The sequence below is a fragment of the Elephas maximus genome, chromosome 4 (assembly GCF_024166365.1).
Source record: "Elephas maximus indicus isolate mEleMax1 chromosome 4, mEleMax1 primary haplotype, whole genome shotgun sequence".
NCBI lineage: Eukaryota > Metazoa > Chordata > Mammalia > Proboscidea > Elephantidae > Elephas > Elephas maximus.
In genome coordinates this window covers 139,037,348-139,050,671 of record NC_064822.1, presented here as the reverse complement: position 1 = coordinate 139,050,671, position 13,324 = coordinate 139,037,348, and the positions used below count along the sequence as shown (strand labels likewise).

Below are 13,324 nucleotides of genomic sequence, written 5' to 3'. Positions count from 1 at the left end.
TTTCATGTATTGTACTTGAGGTTTACTGAATTTCTTGGATTTGTAGGCTTACCATTTTCTTCAAATTTGGAAAATTTTCAGCTATTATTTCTTCAAATATTTTTTATGCCCTCCTCCCTATTCTGGGGACTCCAATTACACATTATTAGGTGGCTTGAAGCTGTCCCTCAGCTCACTAATGCTCTATTCATTTTTCCCCCAGTCTTTCTTTTTCCTCTGTGTTGTTTTGGATAGGCTTTAAGTTGCTATATCTTTATGTTATCTTTTGTTCTGCAGAACCTAATCTGCCATTTATCCTAGTCACTGGATTTTTCATCTCAGACATTGTATTTCTAAACAATTCATGTCTTTTTTTTATATTTTCCATATCTCTACTCAACATGCTCAAGCATCTCTACTTTATCATATTAGCATATGGAATATAGTTAGAATAACTGTTTTAATGTCCTTGTTTACTAATTCTACCATCTGTACATTTCTGGGTCTGTTTCTATTGGTTGATTTTTCTCCTCACAGTAAATTTTATTTTCCTGTTTCTTTGCACGCCTAGTAAATTTTTATTAGATGCCAGTCATTGTGAATTTTTCTGTCAATATTCTTAAGCTTTGTTCCGGGATGCAGTTAAGTTACTTAGAAAAAGTTTGATCTTTTCAAGGCTTGCTTTTAAGATTTCATTAGTCAGGACCACAGTAACCTTTAGTTGAGGGCTAACTCTGCACCATGACCAATGCAATACCCTTTGAGAACTCTGCCCCATAAGTAGTCTACCTATGCCCTTTGAATAAGGTTTTTCCTCTCTGAATGGTGGGACCACAACTATCTTCATTCTTATGTGAGCTCTAGGGATTGTTTTCTCTGTTCCATTTGGATGGATTGTTCCGTGGGCTCGTGTAGTTTCCTCACACGTATGCATTGATCAGTACTCAATTAAGATTTGAGAGAGACTCTCTAGCTCCCTGGAGCTTTCTTTTTGTGCAGCTGTCTCCTATCTGCCCTGCAAACACCAGCTGCCTTGGTTTCCCTGAACTCTCAGCTCTGTCTCCCTAACTCACAGAGGTGGCTGAGCTCTGCCTGGTTTCCCCTTTCCTGCATTTTGATCTGGAACCTCTCTCCAGGCAGTAAGCTGGAAAAATAGAGCAAGTCTCATTTGTTTATCATTTCTCAGGAATCATTGTCCTCTACTGCCTGATATCCAATGCCTGAAAGCCCTTGTTTTATATATTTTGTCCAGTTTTTCATTTGTTTCAGATAAGACGGTTAAATCCAGTCCCTGTTACTCTATCTTAGCCAAAAGCAAAAGTCCTAAACTGTGTTAAACCAGGGGTTTTCAAACTTTATCATGCATCAGAATCATCTGGCAGCTTGTTAAAACACAGATTGCTGGAATCTCCCCCAAGGTTTCTAATTAAGCAGCATTTCTAGCAAATTCCCTGGTGATGCTTAAGCCTGGGGACCACACTTTCAGAACCACTGTGTTAGCTATTTGCCAATAGAAGTTCCATCCCTGTAGCCCTGCCCACTGCCCAGGATACACACCTCAAAGTGGCTTTGGAGTGTGCTGCTGCAGTAACTTTTGTAGCAACAAATGGTTATTTCATCTACAAAAATGGCCCTGAAAAAAAAAGTCAGCTGCTAGTTTTTGGTGATGAAAAGAAAATTTTTACAAAGTAGATCTAAAAAAGGAGAATCTTTGCAAGAAAATTGAAGTTTTGGGTAAATTTTAAAGGTAACCTCCTAAATTCGGCATGAGCTCATCCTGTTCATCCTGTAGCCTACATGGAAACCATAAAGATGATTCATGATGTGTTTTATTGAGAGATAAAACTTTAGCAACGTAAAACATTACATATGCAACTGCTAGCTGAAATTTAATTCAAGGGCCTGGTCATGTGTATCTGTGAAACCACAGGTGGTGAACACATTTATGCAGTAAGTGAAATTTGCTTCAAGAATTTAAAGAGGTACTTTTCTTTGCATACTATAATGTCAACAAGGGATCTGTGGCCTGAGTTGATCGTATTCCAAGGAAACGTTTCCTCCTGAGCAGAAGAAAATAAATTTCACGTCTCAGTACATGCATAAATTTGTAGAGGAAAAAAAGTGTTGCTAAATATAATTATTCTTTTGGACAAAAAAACAAGACTGAAGTTCTCCTATTACCCTTTTCGCACTCAGGGATTGTCTCCCGTAATTTAACAAATTTTACCCACCATGTACTATGTAGTGTGATTGTTGTCGTTGTTAGCTGCTGTCTTGTTGGCCCTGACTCATGGAAACCCGACACACAATAGAATGTAACACTGCGTGGTCCTGTACCATCCCCGTGATGTGTTGTGGATTGGGCCATCGTGACCCATAGGGTTTTTCTGAAGTAGAATTGCCATGCCTTTCTCCCTAGTTCATCTTAGTCTGGAAGCTCCATTGAAACCTGTTCATCTTCATAAACCAAAAAAGAAACCAAACCCAGTGCCATCAAGTCGATTCCAACTCATAGCGACCCCACAGGACACAGTAGAACTGCCCTGTAGAGTTTCCAAGGAACGCCTGGTGGATTCGAACTGCTGACTCTTTGGTTAGCAGCCGTAGCACCTAATCAGTATGCCACCAGGGTTTCCGTTCATCTTCACAGCAACATGCAAGTCTCCACTGACAGATGGGTGGTGGCTGAACATGAGGTGTATTGGCTGCAAATCAAACCTGGTTCTTCCACATGGAAGGTGAGAATTTACCAATGAACCAAAATGTAAAGAAACCAGAGCCCTGCCTGTTAGGAGCTCACAGCCAGTTACCTGAATCACTCGACTCTTCTCCCAAGGGTGGGGACCTTGTGAAGTGCTGTAGCCTGAGTGACCTCCTGTAGCTGTGTTTCTATACCTTTTAAGTTAAAGCACATTGATAGCTACCAGCTTCATTCATTTTCCCTGCTTGAGTTTTACAGATTTTGTAAGTTTCTGGTTGTTATTACAGTAATAATGTGGTGTAGAGGTACGCTAGTGGCATGTTTTTTTTGATTGTTTTACAAATAATTAGTGTTCCAATTTTAAGATTCATTAGGACTCTGAAGGGGGTCACACAATTTTTAATTATATTCTACTGCATTTTATGTATTCTACACACTCTATCAGAAACCCTGTTTGGGGTTAAGAGCTATGGCTGCTAACCAAAATGTTGGTGGTTTGAATCCACCAGGTGCATCTTGGAAACTCTATAAGGCAGTTCTACTCTGTCCTATAGGGTTGCTTTGAGTCGGAATCAACTCAATGGCAATGGGTTTGGTTTTTTTGGTTTATACACTCTATCAGTACTTACAAACTTGGGAGATTTGTGATGCTCTCAGGACACATTCCTTATGAATGTTTCAGGGAAAACAGAAAAACAGTCCAGAGAAAGGATTTTATAGAATCATTAGCCTCCTTTCACTAGTTCTACAAAGACATTCAAACCCCTTCCTGCCTCAGAACCTTTGTGCTTAATATTTTGGAATTTTCTATTTCTTTTCTCCTCACTCCCAACCATTTCTTTTTTCTTTCTTGGAACTTACTGTGGCTTGCTATTATTTTAATTATTATTATTTTTTACTTATTTTTGATATGTGTCCCCCACTAAAATATCAACTCCATAAGGACAGATATTTGCTATGTCTAGCTCACCTTTGTATTTGTAGAATACATATTTATTGATTAAATGAATACTAATTGTAATAAAGTTTGAAAACAACCTAGATATTTAAAAATAGGGGAGTGGCTAAGCAAAGAGTGAGATGACACAATGAAATACTAGGCAGCAATAAGAAGAAGAATGTTGGGGGGTGGAAATCCAACATGATAGTTATACCAACTGTATTACTTATCTAAAGCATCCTGAATTGTGCCTTCACAAGGTCTTTTCTCCAACTATTCCCTCTATTTGGAATGCCTCTTCTCTGCCTACATCTGTTGACCTCCTATCTCTTTAAGGCTCAGTTGAAGTACCACATCCTTCCTGAAGTATCAAACTTCTACATTCCTCCATCCTCATAATTCACCTCCTGCTGTAGCAAACGCTTGTAGTTCTCACCCATAACCCTCTAGTTTTATCTTCAGTGCTCACAGGTGGTGTGCAATAAAGAATTTGGCCTTGTACAAAGAGAGGTCTGGCCTTTGCCCTCAGCTTCTAGGAGAAAATCTACACCATACCTAAAAGGAGTGTCTTTGTTTAGGCGAGAGGGGAGCAGGCCGGCCACCCTGGCTCTTAGGGTGGGGGGACCCATACCTGATAGTCTTAGGATGGGGACTGGCCATACCAGAAAGATCAGCCATGTGATTTAGAGTGGAGGCTTTGGGTCATGCAGTATCAGTCAACCTGGATGCTGAGTTCAACAATGTGGGCAATCAATCAATCAATCAATCCATCCTGTGTATGTAACGGAGCCCAGCAAAAACTCTAAACACTGAAGCTCAGGCAAGCTTCCCTGGTTGGCAATACTCCATGTGTCTTGTTATACATTGATCCTGGGAGAGTAATGTGTCCTGACACCACGGGAGAAGATGACAGAGACTTCATGTTGGAACCCTTCCAGTAGCAAAAGCAGTGTAACTTCACCCTCTGTGCTACTTCCATTGGCTAATTTTGATCTGTAGCCCTTCCCTGTAACAAAACATAACCATAAGTGTAATAGCTGTCAGTGAGTTCTGTGAGTCCTTCTAGGAAATTATCAAGCCTAAGGGTGGTTTTGGAAACCCCCTCAACTTGTAGTTGGTATCAGAAGTGAGGGCAGTCTTGGAGACTGTGCCCTCTAAACTCGGTAAAACTGACTCAATGGTACCTAACAACAACAAACTTGATAGTTGGCACTAAACTTTGCAGTTTGGCTAAATCCAGGCAGGTGAACTTCCAACTGCCAGTAGTGGCATGTGTCTGGCTGAGGACTCTGTCCAACCCAGGGGACTCACTTCAGAACAGCTCTCCAATTTAAAGTTGGTGGAGAAGTTGATAAATAAACACCTCAGCGCCATTGCTGTTTGGGTGGATTAACTCTGAGGTTGTGTCCACATAATTTCCCAGTTGCCTACAGTGGTGGTGGCTTGATAATGCATCCTTTATTGACTGCCTTCTCGTTGGCATCTCACTTCCCCACTCCCTTACCTCTTGTGCCTCCCGAACAAAACTACCTCTTCTTGAATTCTGTATCAGGGTCTGCCCCCTATCTGGGCTCCTTTCTTTGTTTCTGAATTACAATACATCTCACATTCTACTATGTATTTTGGGGTTTTGTGAATGCCTTGGCTGTTGTTACTAAACTGTAAACTGTTTGAGAGAAGAAACTTTTTTTTAATTGCTGTATTCCCCAAAGCCTAACCGAATGCCTTGCATATAGCAGGTACTTGGGAAAACACACACACACACACTCACTTGTTTAATCAAATTGAAGCTTTTTAGAAAAAACTCACTATAGAAATCTAACACCTAAATAAATAGTTTACAGCATTCTCTGTGGCACTAAATAAATCAAATTATTTAAGCAAAACTTTATGAATCATAATTATATATTGATTTAAAAACTCAAAAGTTTCTGGTCCAAGTTAAAAATGAGGTGTCAAGTTTAAGCAATAGGTTGAAAACATTTTAGCATTTTCTGATTGAAAAAAAAACAGCATCTAATAGGGTTGCTATGAGTCAGAATCAACTCAACTGCAACAGGTATTACTTACTGAGGGAATTAGTGGGGACCAGATATGAACTGAGTCCATATATGTTAACATAGCATTCAAAGACCTGCGTGGTCCAGACCTCACCTATCCGTCCACTTTTATTTTTATTCCATTTCACCGTTCCCATATGGACAGCTGTGTGATCTTCATGCACATGATTTGTAATTCAAAGTCATTTTTGCTCGTTAACAAAACTGTGTAATGCCACAGACCTCACTTCATAAGAAAAATGATCATTATTTTAAATGGGTAAGGGGAGATACGTTATGGGGCGGGGGGAACAGATAATTCTGCTTCTTCACATATTCCTTTCACTTCCCTGTGATTATTATATTGCCTGTAGTTGTCATTAAGAAATTGATTCAAATATCTAGAAATTTGATAACACAACCTGAATTGGACTTATGGTTTACATGACCTTTAAAATTATTTTCTATGTCTAATCCTGCAGCCCCTATCCTCAAAACAGACATTTGCAAGACACAACAAGGCAAGAACATCACTTTTATATCATGTAGAATCACAGGCACATAAACAATAAACATCATTCTTTTAAAAAATTATACAAGTAATACTTGTTCATGGTGGAAAAAAAGTCAATATAAAGAAGAAAAAAGATTAAAAACATAGTAATTCTTAACGAGTAAAGCACTGCTAAAATTTTAGTGTATAACCTTTCAGACTTTTTTAGTATACCGTACTTTTATGAAGAAAAATGGACTCGTTATACATGTGGTTCTGTTCCCCTCTTTTTTCACTTAACAATGTCATATGATGTGGCAAACACTACGCACAGGCTCACGTAACACCCACTCTGCCTTCTAAGATGGCTTCTTGTAGTCCAGAGGCTGCAAAGCTAAAAACATATCCAAGATTCCCTTGCAGCTCACTTAACCTAGTTTCCACCAAGCCCTGAGCCAAATGTGGAAGGCAAGCAAGAACCATGAAGTGGTGGCCACTATCAAGGAGAGCAGATCTTCTGGTGGCTGAAGAGGAAGGTCTACATTCAGGCCCTAGCATAACAGGTGTTGAGAGGCAGGAATGGGCAGCAGTGGGGTTTCCTTTAGAACTGTCCCATGCTGGAGTTGGGCATTGATCCTGGCTTCCCTGCCCCTCTTGGAAATTTTGTTGTCTGCAACTAAGAACCTTGATGAATACATGTGAATACTTTTCCATATTTATATATATGGAGAGAGAGACTTTATAATTGCTAGAGGTAGAACTCTGGAATTTTAGAGCTAGATGGTACCTTAGTGATCAGATAGGAAAATTAAGCTCAAAGAAGTCCAATAACTCACCCAAGTTTCCAGAGATGGCTAGGGATGGAGGCAAGACCACAAGCAGGTCTCCTCGTTCTTACTCTGTATAAGGAGTTTATACCATTCTTGTGCCCCGAAGAGGAGGTGGGACAAAATGGTTACCTCACTGTGCCCCAAGTTAGATTTGGTACTGTCGTATGTTAGCATAATATACCATGTTCACTCATCTTCTGACAGGTTTTAGACCAAAGGGGATGGTCAAAATATAATGCACCCCCCCCCCACCACCACCAATTTAGCATGGGCTCCTTCCCCAGACCTGCTTCCCTGGCTGAAGTCCAGCTAAGCTTCAGCATGGTAACACTCTTGTTTTACCCCCTTCACTTTAGTCAGCCGTGGTATGGAGCATCTCCTCAGATTGGAAAGGTTTAGGTTTGATTTGGCCAATGACTTGCTCCCAAGGAGTAAGCAACCTCTAGTGCCTTACAGCAAAGGTACTTTTTTGCTCCTATAGTCTGACAGCAGAGTGTCATTGTTGAAAAGCCCCATTTAATGGTGGGACAGGTATGACATTTGGAGCCAGGCTGGATCTGAACTCAGCTCTGCCACTTACCAGCTGTGTGGACTGGATTTTCTCATCTGTAAAATAAAAATAATAACCTAATAAGGCTGTTACACAGGCCAGAAAATAACATTACTATAATGTTTGACATGTAAGGGAAATTCAGTAAATAATGCTGTTACTGAGTTGTAACACATACTGTTGGGTTGAAGAACAGCAAATGGTGTGTACTTTGGCTCTTCTCCATTTATAATTTCATAGCTGAATTTGGACAGGAGAGTAATATTGCTCCAGGGTAGCTCAATGCCCCTTCACATAGGACCCAGGCAGTTTTGCAGGTCCATGTAAATGTACATACCCTGCCATTAACAGTTAAGTGGAGTTTGGCTCTACTGCAGCATTCTCAGTCTTATATTAATGAGAACATAGGGGACGAATAAATCAAAAGTTTGAGCCTTTCACCACATGACATTATTTAAGAATTAGGAATGGGAATTAGAGATTATTACAATCTTTTTGGAACATTATAAGTCAATAATCTTTAAAATAAAATCTAAGCCAGCTCTCCTTATGAACATACAACTATAAATTCATAGACGCTATTTTTTAAAAATCTAGCATTAACCTTTTTTCTGTAGTTCAACACTTTTCTTATGAGGTGAGAGCTGCAGAAACATGACAGGTTTTATTTTCTTTTACAAGAAAGGGTTCGTTTTGCAAATGACTTTTAATCCCATATGTGAGGATTACACAAAAATCCTGGCAGGCATATGCCATAAATAAGTGACTATCAATTATAGCATTGTGTATTGTTTCCAAAATATAGTTAACCTTCCTTACCTCATTTCCCAGAGAAGTTTTTCTTTTTCTTTTTTTAATAAAAGTTTTAAGTGGAAAATTTTATGAGATTTTTTTCTGGTGTTTTGTTCAATGATCAAAATAGATGTCAAAATCTTGCTTACACTTGAAATGAAACGTACATCTAAATGTTCATTTTTAAAGGCCAATTTAGAGTAATTTTCTAATGAGTCTTTCTCTGAACAACTTGGGGGGAGGACCCAAAATCTTTAGTAAGTCTTATTTCAAATTCTAAAGTTTTTTTCTTGATATTTAGTAGATAAATATGTATTTTCAATATAATCTTTAGAAGATTTTAAAAATATATTCTATGCAAAAGGAAGTGAATATATATACTTTTGTCCTAGAAGTATCTGATGTTTCTGATCACTAATGAGATTTAAAAAAAAAAAAAAAAAAACTAATACAGTCTTTAATATTAATATCCTCTGTTCTTCAGAATACAGTTTTGGGGGGAGAAGGAGGGAAGAAATATGCTTACTTGTAGTTGTGACTTTGAGAATATATTCCCACTTCTCATCAGAAAGGCATCTGAAGACAGAACTTAACATCTGTGTAGGACTTCACGTGTGGAACCCTTCTCAGAAGATTCCATCCTGTGCATGTGCACACAATCATATATTTATTCAAGGTTGTGCAATAACCATGAGGTCAAGTAGGGTAAGCACTGAAAAACGGTAATTGGTTGGCAATTAGGAAGTCCCAGATGACCATACTAGTAGAGTCTCAGGGTCTTTTACGAGGTTGCAATCAAAGTGATGGCCAGGGCTGCAGTCATTTCAAGGCTCAACAGGGCTGGAGTATTCACTTCCAAAATCACTCCTGTTTTTGTTGGCAGGAGGCCTCAGCTCCGCTGCGCTGTTGGCAAGAGAACTCCATTCCTCACCATGCGGGCTCTCCATAGGCTGCTTGAGTGTCCTCCAGACATGGCAGCTGGCTTCCCCCAAGAAAGTAATCATAGACTGAGAGAGAAAAAGGAGAAGTGCAATGCCTTTTTTCACTTAGTCTCAGAATCACACAGTTTATATGATCTACTAGATCTCTATGGGTCAGAGCCAATCCTATGGCACCTAACAACATTTGCTAGAAGCAAGTCACTAAATCCAGCCCATGCTCAAGGGGAGAATTAAGTTCTACTTACTAAAGAGAGGCGTATCAAAGAATCTGTGGACGTATTTTTTAAACTACCACAATCGGTTGGGAGTCCTAACTGCAAGTAACAGAAAACCCATCTCAAAAGGGATTAAACATCAATGGGAATTTGTTTCAACAATGAAAATATCTGCAGGTAGGTTAGACTTCACGAGTAGTTTGTTCAGAGCTCTGGCTCCATTTCTTGGTTCTCTTCTCTGTATTGAATCATCCACAGGCCAGCTTCCTATTAGTAAAAATGGCTGCAGCAACTCTAGCTCTCATAGAGGTGCATAGCCCCTTCCAGAACAGGAGAGCATGGATCTGTCTCAGCGTGCCAGCAGAATTCCGCGATTCACTCTGACTGGGTGGGCTTAGGTCATATGCCACCTCTCTCCCATCCAAGTCAGGGGCTGGAAGACTTGATTGGCTTAGCGAACTAGGTCCCAGTGCTCCAACGCTGACCTAGGGTGTCGAGTCAGCTTCCCTGAAAGCACGTGGACTCCAAACAGAAACCAAGGTCTCTCAGAGAAAGAGGTATGGATGCTGGAGAGGCAACCACAAATACCTACTACATGAGTCAGGGAAATTTCATCACCTTCTTTTAATATGGGGTAGTCAGTATTTTTACAATCTGTCAAAGCAAAGAAAGCAGTGGAAACATAAAAATTGAAGTGCAAGAGGGCACAACTAAAGAATGCAGAAAGAATCTTTAAAAAGCACAGGTGGAGTTACTATCTTTGTTAAGGAGTTAGAGAAGCACCTGTTCCTTTGAGATCAGGGACAGCAAGTACAAATACAGGAGAAAACATGTCTAGAGGCAAAGTGGAGCAAGGCTGAGGAAATGTTGGCCGGTGGTTGCAAATGTCAATGAAGGGGAAGGGAATGTCATCTGCTGAGAACCAAGGAAAAGTGAAATAGGACATTCAAGGGGTTAAGATAAAATGGATGGAATGGGCTATCTTGGAGTTTAAAGTTAATGGATCTTTCATACAAGTAGAGCTAGGAAAACTCTGCTATAATAAGAATGCATAAGCAGAGCTAGAAAAGCTAGACAATTTTGGTAGAAAAGAAATCATAAATCATGCTGTAATAGAAGATAATAGCACTGAAGAGGAAAGAGTACCTACTGCAGAAAGAGGGTTGGGAACTGAAGCAAGTTATATGGAGCAAGGCTTTATGACAGGTTACCAAGAAACCTACTAAGACATATCAAGAATAAGACATTGCTTTAATTGTCCCTTCAAAATTTAAGCATATATAACTTATATTATCCTTTTTTCTGCCAGCAAATGCATCATAGAGTATTAGGGTTGAGAACGAGTAATTTTGAATTCTCACTGCTGCTACTAAATCTTGGCTAAGAAATAAGGCAGAACGGCTGCTTCTTTTGTATTCTTAAGCATGAAGATTAGCATTCTGAGAATTTATTTTTTTCTTTACCTAATATATGCTAAATTTTTTTTTCTTCCAGCATAGGCCTAGCTGGCTTCTGGGGAGGAATCCCTGCCCTGACATATAATAAAGAGTCCTTGTGTTTACAGTCACACTCATATGACTCAGAGTTTTGTTAAGAAAAGTGGTATGAAATAAAAATATTTGAAAAATCTGACCTTGGAGCACAAGGTCATAAAGAAAGGCAATGTTGATTCAACTTGCCTTAGGACAGTGACCTTGACAGAGGACTTCACTGGAAATTGGAGTATGGGTTCCAGAGAATGAAGAAGCTGTTACAAGCATAATGTGCAATTTAGTGGAAGAAAAAGAAACACTCTGCTGGGCACATTTAACCTTTAAATTTGCCTATTACAAGGTTGAAGGGGTGAAACAGAGTACAGCCATGTAAAATTAAAAAGGATTGATATTTCTCCAAATTTCTCTCACGAGCCCTTACCCAGGCACACAAATTGCTTTCTATTGGACGGCTCTTAATTGCTTCAGAAAACATTGAAAACCAGGACTTTGAACCGGTTCGTTTTGGTTCAACCCCCTGCTAAGAATTTGCCTTTCCACTCCAGATATACTGAATCAGAGCTTACATTTTAACAAGATTCCCAGATGAATCACATCTTTAATGTGGTGAAAAGTAGGTGAAATTATGCAGTTCAAATGAGTAAGTAAGCAGAAGTAAGCCCTTGCTTATCGGGCAATCTGTCCCTGTCCAGGCACTATATACAACTTGAAGAAAGTAATCAATGTCACTAAATTGTACATGTAGAAACCATTGATTGGTGTATGTTTTGCTGAGTGTGTTCTGAACAACAAATAAAATTGAAAAATGTCAATAAGTATATACTAAATTATTCAAAATCAAATGTTGTACATCAAACTCACTGAAATATACTGAGAGAAATAACAATAAAACCAAAAACCAAACCCACTGCCGTGGAGTTGATTCTGACTCATAGCAACTCTATAGGACAGAGTAGAACTGCCCCATAGGGTTTCCAAGGCTGTAAATTTTTATGGAAGCAGGCTGCCACATCCTTCTCCCGCAGAGTGGCTGGTGGGTTTCAACTGCCAACCTTTCTGTTAGCAGCCGAGGGCTTTAACCACTGAACCACCAGGGCTCTTTTCACTAATGGGTCAGATAGCAGAAATACTTTTAGGTCAGAACTAAGCACAACTTCAAATGATAAGTTGTGGCTGTGGAATTTAGGGACAATATGATGAGAAGCAAATGAGTCAGTCAGGGTGGTCGCTTCCACAGAGATGCCATCAAGAACTCACGGGTAGGGACAGAGGACAATGGTTTGCTGAAACTAGTACTGCAGTGAAATGCATGGATAACAGTTGCCTTACTCAGTAGAAACACCACCCAACCCTAAGCAAGAAAAAATAAGTACCGTAAGCAGCAGAGCTTAAGCAAATACGGAATATAAGGAACAGACTTTTCACGTCAGCCCCAAGAGTCCAGTCCCTTACATTAGCTGATAATCACGAACATAGGGATTGCCCATATTTAGAAAACCTCATAGCAGGCAGGAATACTTCCAGACTCTTGCCACAATATCAGGGGATGTCGATCACTTTTTTTTTTTTTTGGACAGTACTTGGTGGGCATAGAAGAAGGCTGCTATTATAATTAGTTTATTCTGGCTGGGCCCCAGTATATGAAATAAAACAGTAATATTATAAGGCAGTTCTGTATGTTGTCATGCAGCTATATACCAGAGCTGTGGTTCTTAACTACTGCCCCCCCCCGGGGGGGCATTTAGCAATGTCTGGAGATATTTTAAGGAGCCCTGGTGGTGCAGTAGTTAAAACGCTGGGCTGCTAACCCAAAGGTCGGAAGTTCAAACCCACCAGCCCATTCTTCCGGAGAAAGATATGGCAGTCTGCTTCCCTAAAGATTACAGCCTTGGAAACCTTTTGGGGCAGGGGCAGTTCTACTCTGTCCTATAGGGTCGCTGTGAGTCGGAATACACTGGATGGGAATGGGTTTGGTTTTTGGAAACATTTTGGTTGGAGGGGAGCTGGAATAGGTGCTACTGGCACCTAGTGGGTAGAGGCCAGGGATGCTGCTAAACGTCCTGCAATGCATAGCCCAACATGTCAATAGTGTTGAGGTTAATAAACTCCACATCAGAGACAGAAGGAGTTAGTGACAGGAGTTAGTGCATTTGTGACAGGAGAGTTAGTTTTGGTCACTGCCTTTTTTGGACTTCCCCACCTTCCAAATATCAATTCTCAGTATCAAAGCTTCCGGCAGAGAAGTCATCAGCAGGCCTAGAATCTGGACCAGATAGAGACGGTATTATTTATTCTCCTTTTCATCTCGTAAATGATACTGTAGCTATTATGTCCCTTCGGTTCTCACTAGC

At 39.9% G+C, this 13,324-nt stretch overlaps 1 protein-coding gene across 4 annotated transcripts in view; it reads right to left on the bottom strand.

Annotated features, from left to right (window-relative positions):
• ZDHHC17 (zinc finger DHHC-type palmitoyltransferase 17) overlaps positions 1-13,324 on the bottom strand; it is a 303,371-nt gene that overhangs the window by 140,663 nt on the left and 149,384 nt on the right. For all 4 annotated transcript variants that reach the window (XR_007517284.1, XR_007517286.1, XR_007517287.1 and 1 more), the window contains 2 exons: positions 8,851-9,331; positions 7,563-7,588 (listed from right to left, as the gene is read on the bottom strand). The gene's annotated coding sequence lies outside the window, so the exon portion shown is untranslated. The remainder of the gene's footprint in view (positions 1-7,562; positions 7,589-8,850; positions 9,332-13,324) is intronic.